The following is a 15,274-nucleotide window of genomic DNA, read 5'->3' on the forward strand; positions in this document are numbered from 1 at the left end:
CATTCTTTTACATGTAGCTGTCAGTTTTCCCAGCACCACTTATTGAAGAGACTGTCTTTTCTCCATTGTATGTCTTTGCCTCCTTTGTCATGGATTAGTTGACCATAGGTGCATGGGTTCACCTCTGGGTTTTCTATCCTGTCCCATTGATCTATATTTCACTTTTTGTGCCAGTACCATATTGTCTTGATTACTGTAGCTTTGTAGTACAGTCTGAAGTCAAGGAGTCTGCTTCCTCCAGCTCCGTTTTTTTCCCTCAAGATTGCTTTGGCTATTCGGGGTCTTTTGTGTCTCCATAAAAAGTTTAAGACTTTTTTGTTCTAGTTCTGTAAAAAATGCCATTGGTAATATGATAGGGATTGCATTGAATCTGTAGATTGCTTTGGGTAGTATAGTCATTTTTGTAGTATTGATTCTTCCAATCCAATAACATGGTATATCTCTCCATCTGTTTGTGTTATCTTTGATTTCTTTCATCAGTGTCTTATAGTTTTCTGCATACTGGTCTTTTATCTCCTTATGTAGGTTTATTCCTAGGTATTGTATTCTTCTTGTCTCCATCTGTTTGTGTTATCTTTGATTTCTTTCATCAGTGTCTTATAGTTTTCTGCATACTGGTCTTTTATCTCCTTAGGTAGGTTTATTCCTAGGTATTTTATTCTTTTTGTTGCAATGGTGAATGGGATTGTTTTCTTAATTTCTCTTTCTTATCTTTCATTGTTAGTGTATAGGAATGAAAGAGATTTCTGTGCATTAATGTTGTATCCTGATACTTTACTAAACTCATTGATTAGCTCTAGTAGTTTTCTGGTGGCATCTTTAGGATTATCTATGTATAGTATCATGTCATCTGCAAACATTGACAGGTTTACTTCTTCTCAGATTTGTATTCCTTTTATTTCTTTTTCTTCTCTGATTGCCGGGGATAGGACTTCCAAAACTATGTTGAATAGTAGTGTCGAGAGTGGACATCCTTTTCTTGTTCCTGATCTTAGAGGAAATGCTTTCAGTTTTTCACCATTGAGAATGATGCTTGCTGTGGGTTTTTTCATATATGGCCTTTAATATGTTGAGGTAGGTTCCCTCTGTGCCCACTTTCTGGAGAGTTTTTACCATAAAAGGGGATGGAATTTTACAAAAGCTTTTTTTGCATCTAGTGAGATGATCATACAGTTTTTTTTATTTTTTTAAAAAATTACCTCCTCAGAGAGGCCTTCCCTGAGCATCACTAATAGTGAGACAGCCTGACGTCACATGCCTCCCAATATGATGCACTGCGAAGAACACAGCATCACTGGAGAAATACTCTTTTTTTTTTCTTTTTTTTTTTTTTTTTTGTGGTAGGGGGGCCTCCCTCTGCTGTGGCCTCTTCCCGTTGCGGAGCACAGGCTCCGGACGCACAGGCTCAGCGGCCATGGCTCACGGGCCCAGCCGCTCCGCGGTATGTGGGATCCTTCCAGACTGGGGCGCGAACCCGGTTCCCCTGCATCGGCAGGCGGACGCGCAACCACTGCGCCACCAGGGAAGCCCCGATCATACAGTTTTATTCTTCAATATGTTAATATGGTGTATCACATTGTGTGATTTGCATATACTGAAGAATCCTTGCATCCCTGGGAAAAGTCCCACTTGATCATGGTTTATGATCCTTTTAATGTGTTGTTGGATTCTGTTTGCTAGTATTTTGTTGAGGATATTTGCATCTATATTCATCAGTGATAGTGGTCTGTAATTTTCTTTTTTTTGTAGTATCTTTGTCTGGTTTTGGTATTAGGGTGATGGTGGCCTCATAGAATGAGTTTGGGAGTGTTCCTTCCTCTGCAATTTTTTGGAAGACTTTGAGAGGATGGGTGTTAGCTCTTCTCTAAATATTAGATAGAATTCACCTGTGAAGCCATCCTGGACTTTGTTTGTTGGAAGATTTTTAATCACAGTTTCAATTTCATTACTTTTGATTGGTTTGTTCATATTTTCTATTTCTTCCTGGTTCAGTATTTGAAGGTTATACCTTTCTAAGATGTTTTCCATTTCTTCCAGGTTGTCCATTTTACTGGCATATAGTTGCTTGTAGTAGTCTCTTATAATGCTTTGTACTTCTGCCATGTCCATTGTAACTTATCCTTTTTCATTCCTAATTTTATTTATTTTAGTCCTCTCCCTCTTTTTCTTGATGAGTCTGGCTAAAGTTTTATCAATTTTGTTTTGTTCATATTTTCTATTTCTTCCTGGTTCAGTATTTGAAGGTTATACCTTTCTAAGATGTTTTCCATTTCTTCCAGGTTGTCCATTTTACTGGCATATAGTTGCTTGTAGTAGTCTCTTATAATGCTTTGTACTTCTGCCATGTCCATTGTAACTTATCCTTTTTCATTCCTAATTTTATTTATTTTAGTCCTCTCCCTCTTTTTCTTGATGAGTCTGGCTAAAGTTTTATCAATTTTGTTTGTCTTCTCAAAGAACGAGCTTTTAGTGTTACTCATCTTTGCTATAGTTTTCTTCATTTCTATTTCATTTAGTCTGCTCTGAGCTTTATGATTTCTTTCCTTCTACTAACTTTTTTTTTTCTTCTTTCCCTAGTTCCTTTAGGTGTAAGGTTAGATTTTTTATTTGAGATTCTTTTTGTTTCTTGAGGTAGGATTTTATTGGTATAAGCTTCCCTCTTAGAACTGGTTTTGCTGAATCCTATAGGTTTTGGATCATCATGTTTCCTTATCATTTGTCTCTAAGTATTGTTTGATATCCTCTTTGATTTCTTCAGTGATCTCTTGGTTATTTAGTAACGTATTGTTTGGCCTCCTTGTGTTTGTGTTTTTTTCATTTTTTTCCCTGTAATTGATTTCTAATATCAAAGCGTTAGTGGTCAGAAAAGATGCTTGATATGATTTCAGTTTTCTAAAATTTACCAAGGCTTGATTTGTGACCCAAGATGGGATCTATCCTGGAGAATGTTCCATGTGCACTTGAGAATATAGTGCAATCTGCTGTTTTCAAGTGGAATGTCTTATAAATATCAATTAAATCTATCTAGTCTATTGTGTCATTTAAAGATTGTGTTTCCTTATTTATTTTCTTTCTGGATGATCTGTCCATTGGTGTGAATGAGGTGTTAAAATCCTCCACTATTATTGTGTTACTGTCGATTTCCTCTTTTATAGCTGTTAACATTCGCCTTATGTATTGAGGTGCTCCTATGTTGGGTGCATATATATTTATAATTGTTGTATCTTCTTCTTGGATTGATTCCTTCATCATTATTTAGTGTCCTTCCTTCTCTCTTGTTATTACTATGTGTCTTGGTGTGTTTCTTCTTGGGTTTATCCTGCCTGGGACTCTCTGAGCTCTCTGGACTTGGGTGGCTATTTCCTTTTCCCTGTGTGGGAAATTTTCAACTATAATCTCTTCAAATATTTTTTTGCATCCTTTCTCACTCTCTTCTCCTCCTGGGACCACTGTAATGTGAATGTTGGTGCATTTAATGTTTTCCCAAGGGTTTCTTAGACTCTCTTCATTTCTATTCATTCTTTTTTCTTTATTCTGTTCCATGGCAGTGAATTCCACCATTCTGTCTTCCAGGGCACTTATCCGTTCTTCTGCCACAGCTATTCTGCTGTTGATTCCTTCTAGTGTATTTTTCATTTCACCTTTCATCACTTTAAATATATCATGCCACTCCCTTTTGGCTTGTAGAGTTTCTGCTGAGAAATCAACTGTTAATCTTATGGGAGTTCCCTTGTATGTTGTCATTTTCCCTTGTTGCTTTTAATAATTTTTCTTTGTCTTTAGTTTTTGTCAATTTTATTACTATGTGTCTTGGTGTGTTTCTTCTTGGGTTTATCCTGCCTGGGACTCTCTGAGCTCTCTGGACTTGGGTGGCTATTTCCTTTTCCCTGTGTGGGAAATTTTCAACTATAATCTCTTCAAATATTTTTTTGCATCCTTTCTCACTCTCTTCTCCTCCTGGGACCACTGTAATGTGAATGTTGGTGCATTTAATGTTTTCCCAAGGGTTTCTTAGACTCTCTTCATTTCTATTCATTCTTTTTTCTTTATTCTGTTCCATGGCAGTGAATTCCACCATTCTGTCTTCCAGGGCACTTATCCGTTCTTCTGCCACAGCTATTCTGCTGTTGATTCCTTCTAGTGTATTTTTCATTTCAGTTATTGTATGGTTCATCTCTGTTTGTTTTTTTCTTTAATTTTTCTAGGTCTTTGTTAAATATTTCTTGCATCTTCTCAATCTTTGCCTCCATTCTTTTTATGAGGTCCTGGATCATCTTCACTATCATTATTCTGAATTCTTTTTCTGGAATGTTGCCTATGTCTACTTCATTTAGTTGTTTTTCTGGGGTTTTATATCATTCCTTCATCTGGTACACAGACCTCTGACTTTTCATTTTGTCTATCTTTCTGTGAATGTGGTTTTCTTTCCACAGGCTGCAGGATTGTAGTTCTTCTTGCTCCTGCTGCTGTCTGCCCTCTGGTGGATGAGGCTATCTAAAAGGTTTGGTCAAGCTCCCTGAAGGGAGGAACTGCCAGTCGGCAGAGCTGGGTGTTACTCTGGTGGGCAGAGCTCAGTAAAACATTAATCCACTTGTCTGCTGATGGATGGGCCTGAGTTCCCTCCCTGTTTTTGTTTGGCCTGAGGTGACCCAGCACTGGAGGTTACAGGTTCTTTGATGGGGCTAATGGTGGACTCTGAGAGGGCTCATGCCAAGGAGTACCTCCCAGAACTTCTGCTGCCAGTGTCCTTATCTCTGAGGTAAGCCACAGACACCCCCTGCCTCTGCAGGAGACACTCTAACACTAGCAGGTAGTTCTGGTTCAGTCTCCTATGGGGTCACTCTCCTTCCCCATGGGTCCTGATGCACACACTGCTTTGTGTGTGCCCTCCAAGAGTGGAGTCTCTGTTTCCCCTAGTCTTCTCGAAGTCCTGCAATCAAATCCCTCTAGCCTTCAAAGTCTGATTCTCTGGGATTTACCCCTCCCGTTGTTGGACTCCCAGGTTAGGAAGCCTGATATGGGGCTCAGAACCTTCACTCCAGTGGGTGGACTTCTGTGGTATAATTGTTCTCCAGTTTGTGAGTCACCCACCTAGTGGTTATAGGATTTGATTTTATTGTGATTGTGCCCCTCCTACAGTCTCATTATGGGTTCTCCTTTGTCTTTTGATGTGGGATATATATTTTTTGTGAGTTCTAGTGTCTTCCTGTCGATGATTGTTCAGCAGTTATTTGTGATTCCAGTGCTCTAACAAGAGGGAGTGAGAGCATGTCCTTCAACTCTACCATCTTGAACCAATCTCCTGAGTTAGTTTTAAAGGCTTATCAACTCCTTAGTTATTTAAGAATTCATTAATGGTGTCTTTGTCCTTTCTCTTTGTTTCTTTTAAACTTTAGATCTCTTAAATATTGGAATTATTCTGGTGTATGGTATGCTTGTGCATTTAATCTTTATACAAATATTTATCCAAATGTTTATCATTAAGAAGATGTTTTGCAATATTTTGACAAGCTTTTGGTTATCTACAAGGATTGTTGATATAATTTTCTCCCTAGGTCTACTTGTATGTGAATTACATTAATGATCTAAATACAGGTGATCCCTGTTCTTACTGATTTTTAGAGAAACATATGTTATTCATTTGTGTTTATAAATAAATATGCATAATTTATTTAACTATTAATATACTGATGGACATTGAAGTTTTTTCCAGATTTTGAGAATAATATTGTAAATATAGTGTGTTCCTATGGTATTTTGTTCCTGGGCAAATATTTCAATATAGATACTTTCTATAAATGGAATGCTGAGACAAAGTTTCCCTACATTTGAAATATTGATAGATATTGCCAAGTACTCTATCTCTGGAGCTTCAAATATTTCAATTTTTGCCAATATTACAAATAAAAAATAGTATTGCTCTGTAATTTTAATTTACATATGTTTTATTATGAATGGTGTTGAGAATATTTTCTCATTAGAAGGAGATTTGCACAATTTTAGGTGCTTTATTTGAAATATCTGTTGATTTCATTGTAAAGGTTTATTTTGGATTATTGTTTTGTTTCTAAATTGATTTTTATTATATGTTATCAAGAATAGTCTTTTATTTCTCTTCAGATGAGATGGGGGACACCTCACAAAGCATATGGAACTCTCTTTCCTCTGTTGATGATACTGAATTATTATTAGTTTAATATGAGGACAAACACATATTTTTAGTTGTAAGATCTTCTTCTTTGAATTGTCTATTCATATCTTTAATGATTTATTATTAATTGGATTGAGATTTGGTTGCTGTTGTAATTGTGATTTTATGTTGTTGAATTTATCCATCTCTTCTATCTTCTGTATCTTGATTCATAGCTAGAAAAGCTTTTCCTACTCATGATTACAAAATTTTATTCTGTGTGTTTTTATACTTCTTTTATTTTTAAAAAATCTTATTTTCATACCATTTAAAATTGATCCTGGATGACAGAATAAGGTAGAGTCTTCTTTTTCCCTTCCTCTCTCCCTCTGTTTTCTTTCTTTTTCTTTTTCTTTCTTTCTTTCTTCCTTCCTTCCCTCCCTCCCTTTCTTCCTTTTCTTCTTTCTTTTTTTCTTTTTCTTTCACAACTGTCTATCCAGTTATTTCTACCAAATGTATTAAATCATCTATTTTTCCTTACTGATTTTAAGTTGTACCCTTATCAAACCCTAATTTCACATATATATTTGTTTCCATTGCTTGAATTTTCTATTCTGTTTCATTTTTTCTCATACCTGTGTCCCATTAGTTTAATATTGAGTTGATATTTTTAAAAATCTGGTAACATTAGTATCTTCTCATCGCTCTTTTCTTTTAGAGGTTTTCTAACTATTCTTACATGTTTTTCTACCTTAGTTTTAGAATCATTTTGTCTTATTTAAAAAAATATTGGCATTTAAAAAATCAGATTTGCTTTAACCTTATAAACTAAAAAGAATTGAAATATTTAGTTAATTGAGTCCTCAAATCCAAGAATAGAGTACGTCTTTCCATTTGTTCAATTCTGCTTTTTCCCTTCCAGTTTTAAAAAATATTCTTCCTATAGTCCTGTACATTTCTAGTTGTATTTATTAAAGCACATTTTTTGCATGTGTATGTAAACATAAGTCATCATTTTCTATTATGTCTTCTGACTATTTTTGTAAGTGACAGACATTAGTTATGTATATGATGCAAGGTAGGTATCAAAGTAAGTGGTTTTCCATATGGATATCTATTTCAGTACAATTTATTTAAAAACAAAAATTTTCTCCACTGAACTGCAGAGGCAAAATTATCTTAAATGAAATAATCAGGTATAGGTGGGTTTATTTCTGGACATTATTGTGTTCTATGATCCTATGTATGTTTGTGCCAATAGTGCTGTGAATTATTTGGTCTAGATTTATATAAAATTTAAAAGTGTAAGGTAACTTCAACTTGTTCTGCAAAATTTTAGTTATTAAAAAATTTTTTCTAATTAAATTTTTGGATCTGCTAAGATTTGATTGAGATTGCATTCATTATGTAAATCAATTTGTGGGGAACTGACATTGTACAGTATTTAATCTCACCATCCATGAAAATGGTAAACATTTCCATGTATTTGTATCTTACTTAATTTATTGTAGAAGTGTTCTGTATTTCACAATGTACCATTCTGGCACATCTTTTCATAGATTTATTTCTAAGGGTTTGATATTTTTTGAAGCTTACTTTTTTAGCTTAAAATAATGATGATCTTTTACTAAACTTTATAATATTCCACTGTCTGAAGACACCAAGATATATTTATTTATCCTCCTGTGACTGAAAATTTCTGCTATAAACAGTATCTGCTTTAAAATATTCTTGGTTGTGTCTTAGGGCACATTCTTGTTGACCATTCTTAGATTTATCTTACGTCTCTCCTGTTATGTGTTTCTTTAGGGCATATATCCTAGTGAAATTACCAGGTTAGAGTATGTACAAATCCCAAGTAGTTTACCAAAAAGGTGTAACAGACGTCTATTCAAACCGACATTATATAAGATTGCTGCTCATCTCATGAAAACTTGACATTATATAAACTTATTTTAAAAAATACCCAATTTGCTAAATGTAAATTAATATCCCATTTTGCTTTTAATTTACATTTCTCTAATTGCTAATGAGGTTAGACACATTTCCAAATGTATAGTGTGCAAACATAATTTCTTGCTACACTTCCACTTACTGGTACATAATGAACAGACTAGTGTTCTGACATTTTATAGAATATTATAGTCATTATTTACATTGTCTATTTCTTTCCTATGTCTCAAAATTTTTTTCCACCTTTCATTATTTTTTTCCCATCATTGATGGCTCATTCTTTATCTTTACGTTTCTGTTTAAATTTCACTTCCTGAGAATGACATTTTTACCATCTTATCGAAAGTAGTTACTGACAAAACTGCCAATCAATATTCTCTCTCAAGAAACACTGTATCTCCTCAATGTTTTTCACATCCTATAATATTTTAAACTTGTTTGTTGCCAAGATTTTTTGCAAAAATGTAAGCTTCAAGGAGGGTTTTTTATAAATTTGATCCTACTTGTACACTCTGAAACCAGAAGACATGGTTTTACAAATATAAACACATTATATATTTGTTAGATAAATAGATAGGTAGGTAGGTAGATAGGTAGATGGATAGATAGATATTCTGTGGTATGTGTATATGTGTGTGTATCAAGTTAAGCAATGAGCTCCATAAGAATCTTTATTATTGGTTTTGTCATGATTAAACATAATTTAAAAGAAAATGGTAAGGCATAAGACATCTATGACGATGATGTGGTAGAATGTGTTAACTAACACAGATTAAGTTACTGGCTCTACCACTTACTGAATATGCAGTATTGCATAAGTTTGTGTCCTTGGACCTATTTATTCTGATTTCAAAGTGAAAAAAAAGATATATATACATATATATACACATACACACACATATATATAATTATATATATAAATACGTGTGTGTATATATATATATATATAGAATACATATATATTTCTATATATATCCTTCTATTCATATATATATAAATTCTGTGAGGATATAAGGGTATGTCATTTCTTTCCCAACCTGGAAAAGAAAATTTAAAAATATGGAATTATAACAAAAGTGTTTAGAGTCAGTAAATTAAACTATAAACAAACTCTGAATGCCTGCTATGCTATAGGCATTATAATAAGCACTGGGGATATAATAATCAAAGTAGACAAGTCCTCATGGTAATTGCATAAATTAAAAATATCAAAAGCAGGATATGAGCTACAAGAAAAATATTAGGTTGTTATAAGATGCCATTAAAAACAAAAACTCTTCACCACAGGAATGTGGGTTGAAGAAGACTAATTTTTTCTAAGCACTAGCACATGAGAAGATGTGCACCAGGTTTAAAGTTCTTTATTGAGATTCACAATGCATTTCTAGATATAAATTAAAATATAACATTATATATATTATAGTTTAAACAGGTAGATATCTGTTTACTAACTTGTATGCTTAGCACTTTATTTCAAGTTCTTTATGCAAACAAATTCAATTTATCAACATATCAATGTATGGTTGTATGCAACCATGACTATATTTGTCCTGCCCCAAAGTTTAGGGTAAGATGGAAGGATACACATATTTATATAGACATGTATATTTCATATTTATAATTATAATAATTACTACTATTAATAACACACTTAAAATATTGGATTGTAATAAGGGGTTTAACACAGTTGATTCGTTGATTCAATTAAGCCTCATATTTAAAGTGCATAACTGAAATCAAACTACTCATCTACTCAGAGACAGGATTTCTTCATCTATAAAATGATAAATACTTCATGATTTTGTTGTCAGTTTTAAATAGGGTTTAGTGAATCAGCATTTGTTATAATGCCTACTACATAAAAAAGTCAATAAAATTTAATTGATATTAGAATTCATGCTTGTGTTAGGATAATTTTTGAAATTCAAGACATGGTAGAATCATAGAAGGGGAGTATAAAAATTGTAATCACATTCACAGATAGATTCACAGAATTCTAAAAATAATAGAGATATACTGCAAGACTTCCCAATGATGTCAGTGACCTAAAAAATCCAGAAAGTTTGCGGGAAGCTAAGTTATGAGTGGATAGAGATTACTCAAGTCAAAATAATTTCCAGAAAAGTTGTTTCAAGTTTTCCATTTTATGCAAAGTTTAGGTTGTTGTGGTTAGGGATGTCTAAAGATGCCATGAAAAAATGAACACCTAATAAAAGTTCTTGTATGGATCTACACACACACACACAAAACCTCACCGGGAAGCATTCTTCTCTCAAGTAGACATAAGAGCACAAACTCAAAAGAAATAAAACGTTAATTGGTCACATATTGAAGCTAAGACCATTCTGTTCCTGAAAGGTTAAGCCCAGTTTTATTCTGGTTTCGAACATACTAAGCTAGACTTGTTTTCAAATATTTGTAATCATTTTTTTTTAAAGTATCTTTAAGGTCTAACTTTCAGAACCTTAAATCAAGATAATTAGTTAGAGGATCTTAATTTACTTTGAAGAGAGTTTTGTTTTCTTTTGTTTTGTCCCTCTGTTTTTTATCTTTAGGACTATAATAATAAAAAAGAAAAAAAACAAAACTTGAACTAGAGAGGATTGTCAGTGGGCATTTGGGGCAAAATGGAAGGAAGAGTTCTCTTCTTTCTTCTAGACCACTAGCAATTCTCCATTTCCAACTCTTGAGTGTTTCATTTTTTGAAACTTCTGTCCCTTCTGAATAAAGAATGCATCCACCTTCAAATTCTCACCTTGTTACTTGCGATACATGGTCTAGTTTTGATCACTCATCATACACAGACTTTTTTTTTATTTAAAATAAACAAGAAGTTAGATTCTTAATTCATCTTTCAAATACAAAACTGTGATTATAAATCATTGACATTAAAACTATTGTATATTTGCAACCAAGAGTTTATCTTAATATATGGAATATCTCTCTGTCTCTGTCTCTCTCTCTCCACTACCTCAAACAAAAAGTGCCCTACTTTAGAAATTTGTCCATTGTGGGAGAAATAAATAGATTAATCTATATTATTATTTTTGAAATTAGTAACATAACTCTTCTTTATTTAGGAAATAAATTCTTCCCATTTTTAATAATCCCCCTATTTTGTAAAGTAGATGTATTTGAAGAGCGACCATTTCACTTTAAATTATTCCATAGAAAATAAGATTACCAAACTAGGAACGACGGGTTATTTATCAATGAGTTTTACTATATTATTTCATATTTATAAGAAAAAAATGAACAAGAATATTACCAGAAGCAGAAAACTGATTTATTCTCTCAATCAGAGAAAAATACCTCTTTATGAATGTTGAACTTGCATTTTATAGTCATATCTTTGAAACTAAAGAGCTTTAAAAATTATGAACTACTGAATCATATCAATTTATTAAATGCAATTATTTATTGCCTTTCTTTGTCTTATCTCTGATTCTAAACAATTAAACAGCAGTAATATTATGTTATTTTATAATAAAAGATACATTGTTATCTAATTTTATATCAGTTTACTATGGAAGAGTGATATGGGAATGTATTCAACAATAAATTGAATTTTTTTTGATTGAATGGGTATATAAATTATGTTATAAGAAAGAATTTGGTACAACCATCCATTTGATACTTTATTACATTAAAAATAATACATTAGAAACTCTCTTAAGTATTCACCAATTAAATAGTCAGCAAACAAATCTCATTTATTTTCTTAGGAAAATATCCTGGAAAAGACTGTGGCTTGCCAACCACTAAAAGCAAGTATTGGCTAAACTTCCATATACTTAACATATGTCTGCTCCCAACAGGTAAGTTGTAAACTCACCAATTTTGATCAGTATTTGTTCCCAAGCGTATTTATGCCAGTTGTAACTACTATTCTAATTATTTAGTTAGATAATTGTCTGTTACTCTAATTACCTGATTTTATTTACCAACATCAAAATTGTTAAATGTTGATCTAAAATGGATGAATTTCCAATGGAAACTAAGTTGAATATTTGTAAAGTCCTGTTACAGATGAATTATTTAAAATATTCTCTTAAATTATTTGTAAAAGTGTATGTAACTATTTGAGGAAAAAACTTAAAAGCTAGAAGTGCTTTTAATTAGATTGCTGTGCAAATATATTTCAGATGGAAAGAAGGAAACTGGAATCTAAATATGATTATGGGTGTGGTTTCTGCAAGACAGATGTATTAGAACTTAATCAGGTGAAAAGAAAGAAAAAGAAAGAAAGAAAGAGAAAGAAAGAAAGAAAGAAAGAAAGAAAGAAAGAAAGAAAGAAAGAAAGAAAGAAAGAAAGAAAGAAAGAAAGAAAGAAAGGAAGGAAGGAAGGAAGGAAGGAAAGAAGGAGGGAAGGAAGGAAGGAAGAAAGAAAAAGAAAGAAAGGAAGAAAGGGAGGGAGGAAGGAAGGGAGAGAGAGAAGAATCACATATATGATTATATTATAATTGTTACTTATATATTATGTATTACAATAATTATATTATTCATTATGTATTATTTGATAAAATATATTATGCATTATATATTAAACATATTATCTAATGTGTATTATATTTTATGTTAGTTTAAAATTATCTATATGTGCTAGTGTATTACTCTAGGATGCACATCAAAATACATATACAAAAATAGAAGCTACATGTGAGTAAAATGGAAAAAAAAATCAATATAGAAGTTGTACTATTTCCTTCCTGTTTCCCAATTAATCATCTTAAACCTAATCCACTCAAGACTGCTGTTCAAGTTTACTTCCAGGGAGATGCTTACACTCTGTTCCAGTTTCCTCCTGTCTCTGGCTTTGGGATGAACCAGAGCACACATACTGTTTACCTGGTACTCATTTAAACCCAGATGTAGAATTAAAAGCTCCTCTCAACGTTGAAGGGATTCGGTAATTAGTGTCTCCTCATTTTTTCCCTGATTTATCTGGTAAGAGATTTATCAATTTTATTTATCCTTTCAGAGAACCATATTTTGTTTTCATTGATTTTCTCTATTATTTTTGTAATAATAAAATAAATGATAATAAATAAAATATTTTAAAAATTTGATTGATTTCTGCTCCAACTTTTATTATTTTTCTTCTCCTACTTTGTTTTTCATTTTCTCCTCTTTTTCTAGTTTCTTAAGGTAGAAGCTGAGATCACTCATTTGGAAAGTCTCCTCTTTTACAGTAGCAGTGTCTAATGTAAGTGCCACAAGTTTACATCTAAGTATTTCATTAACTGAATCACATAAATTTTAACATGCTGGGTTTTCATTTTTGTTCACATCAAAATATTTTCCGGGCTTACCTGGTGGCGCAGTGGTTGAGAGTCTGCCTGCCGATGCAGGGGACAAAGGTTCGTGTCCCAGTCCGGGAAGATCCCACATGCCGCGGAATGGCTGGGCCCATGAGCCATGGCCACTGAGCCTGTGCTCCACAACAGTAGAGGCCACAACAGTGAGAGGCCCGCGTACCGCAAAAAAAAAAAAAAAAAAAAAAAAATACTTTCCAAGTTTTCTTTTGAACTGTCCTTTGACCTACGTGTGATTTAGAACTATATTACTTGGCTTTCAAATATTTGGAGATTTTCAAATTACATTTCTGTTATTGATTTTAAATTTAATTCAACTTTGTTCAGAGAAAATACATTGTATGATTTAAATAGTTTTGAAATGATTTGTAACTATTTTGTTGGACAGAGTACTCTGTAAGTGTCACTTATAGAAGTATATCTGGTTGATAGTATCATTCAAAACATCTATATTCTTAATTGTCTTCCTACTTGTTCTATCAATCATTGAGAGATGGGTGTTGAAATCTCAAACTATAAGTGTGTATTTGTCATATTCCTGCTTAATTTCTATTAGTTTTTGTTTCACATATTTAAAGTGCTGGTATATAAGAACATAAGTATTGTGTGTTTATATCCTCTTCATGAATTGAAATTTTTATAAATATAAATGACTTTCTTTTTGCCTAGTATTATTCATTGTTCTTAAATTTACTTTGTCTGACATTAATATAGCTCCTTCAGTTTCCTTTTATTAGCTTTAGCATGGTATATATTTGTTCATCTATTTACTATTAACCTATTTGTGTGTTTATGTTAAAATTAGTTTCCCATAGGAACCCAGAGTTCTACCTTGTATTTTAACAACTATAACAAGCTCTTAATTGTGATGTTTAAACAATTTACATTACTGTGATTACATGATTAGGTTTAAGTTTACCAGCTTGCTGCCTGTTTTCTATTTTGTACTTTGTTCTTTTTTTTTCCTTCATTTTTGTCTACTTTTGTGTTGGGTATTCTTTAAGATTTAATTTTACCTTCTTTGTTGGCTTATTAACTTTTTAAAAAGTATTTGCTTTAGTGTTAATTACTTGGAGCTTTAGCTAATCACAGTCTACATTTAAATAACAATATATTGCCTTGTGTAAATTATAATCGTTTACAACAGAACAATTCCATTTGCCCCCCTGTGCTTTGTGTTAATGTTACTATATATGCTACCTCTACATATGTTAAAACCATGCAATACTTATTGTTATTTTTGCCTTAAAAAGTAAACCACCTTTTAAAAGAATTATTTTATATTTGACCAGTTTAATGCTCTTCATTACTTTCTATAGGTCCAGATTTTCAAGTAATATCATTTTTCTACTCACTTAAATACCGATTTTAATATTTCTGCATTTCATGGTCTACTGGTGATGATTCTTTTATCTTTTGTATATCTAAAATAAGTTTATTTCACCTTCATTTAGAAAGACTTTTTTCCACTGGGTATAGAACCTTGGGTTAATGGTGTTGGTTCTCGTTTTGTTTTCAATACTCTGTGAAACTAATGCCCCTCTTCTTCTCTCACATTGCTTCCAATGAGAAATCTGCTGTAAGTCTTATCTTTGTTCCTCTGTCTGTAGTATATAATTTTTTGAAGAGCTTTAAAAACTTCATTCCTGATTTTAAGAAATATCATTTTCATGTGATTAGTGCACTTTTGTTCAGTTCAGTATGTTTTGATACTGTTGAACTTCTTGGAGTTCTAACCTTATACTTTTTATTTGGATGTTTCAGCCATATTTCTTCCAATATGTTTCTGTTTTCTCCCTCTCTGTTCTCCTTCAGGTACTCCAATTACATAAATATTAGGTTGCCTAAAATTGTCCTAACTTGCTGATGGTTTGTT

The sequence above is a fragment of the Physeter macrocephalus genome, chromosome 7 (assembly GCF_002837175.3).
Source record: "Physeter macrocephalus isolate SW-GA chromosome 7, ASM283717v5, whole genome shotgun sequence".
Classification (NCBI taxonomy): domain Eukaryota; kingdom Metazoa; phylum Chordata; class Mammalia; order Artiodactyla; family Physeteridae; genus Physeter; species Physeter macrocephalus.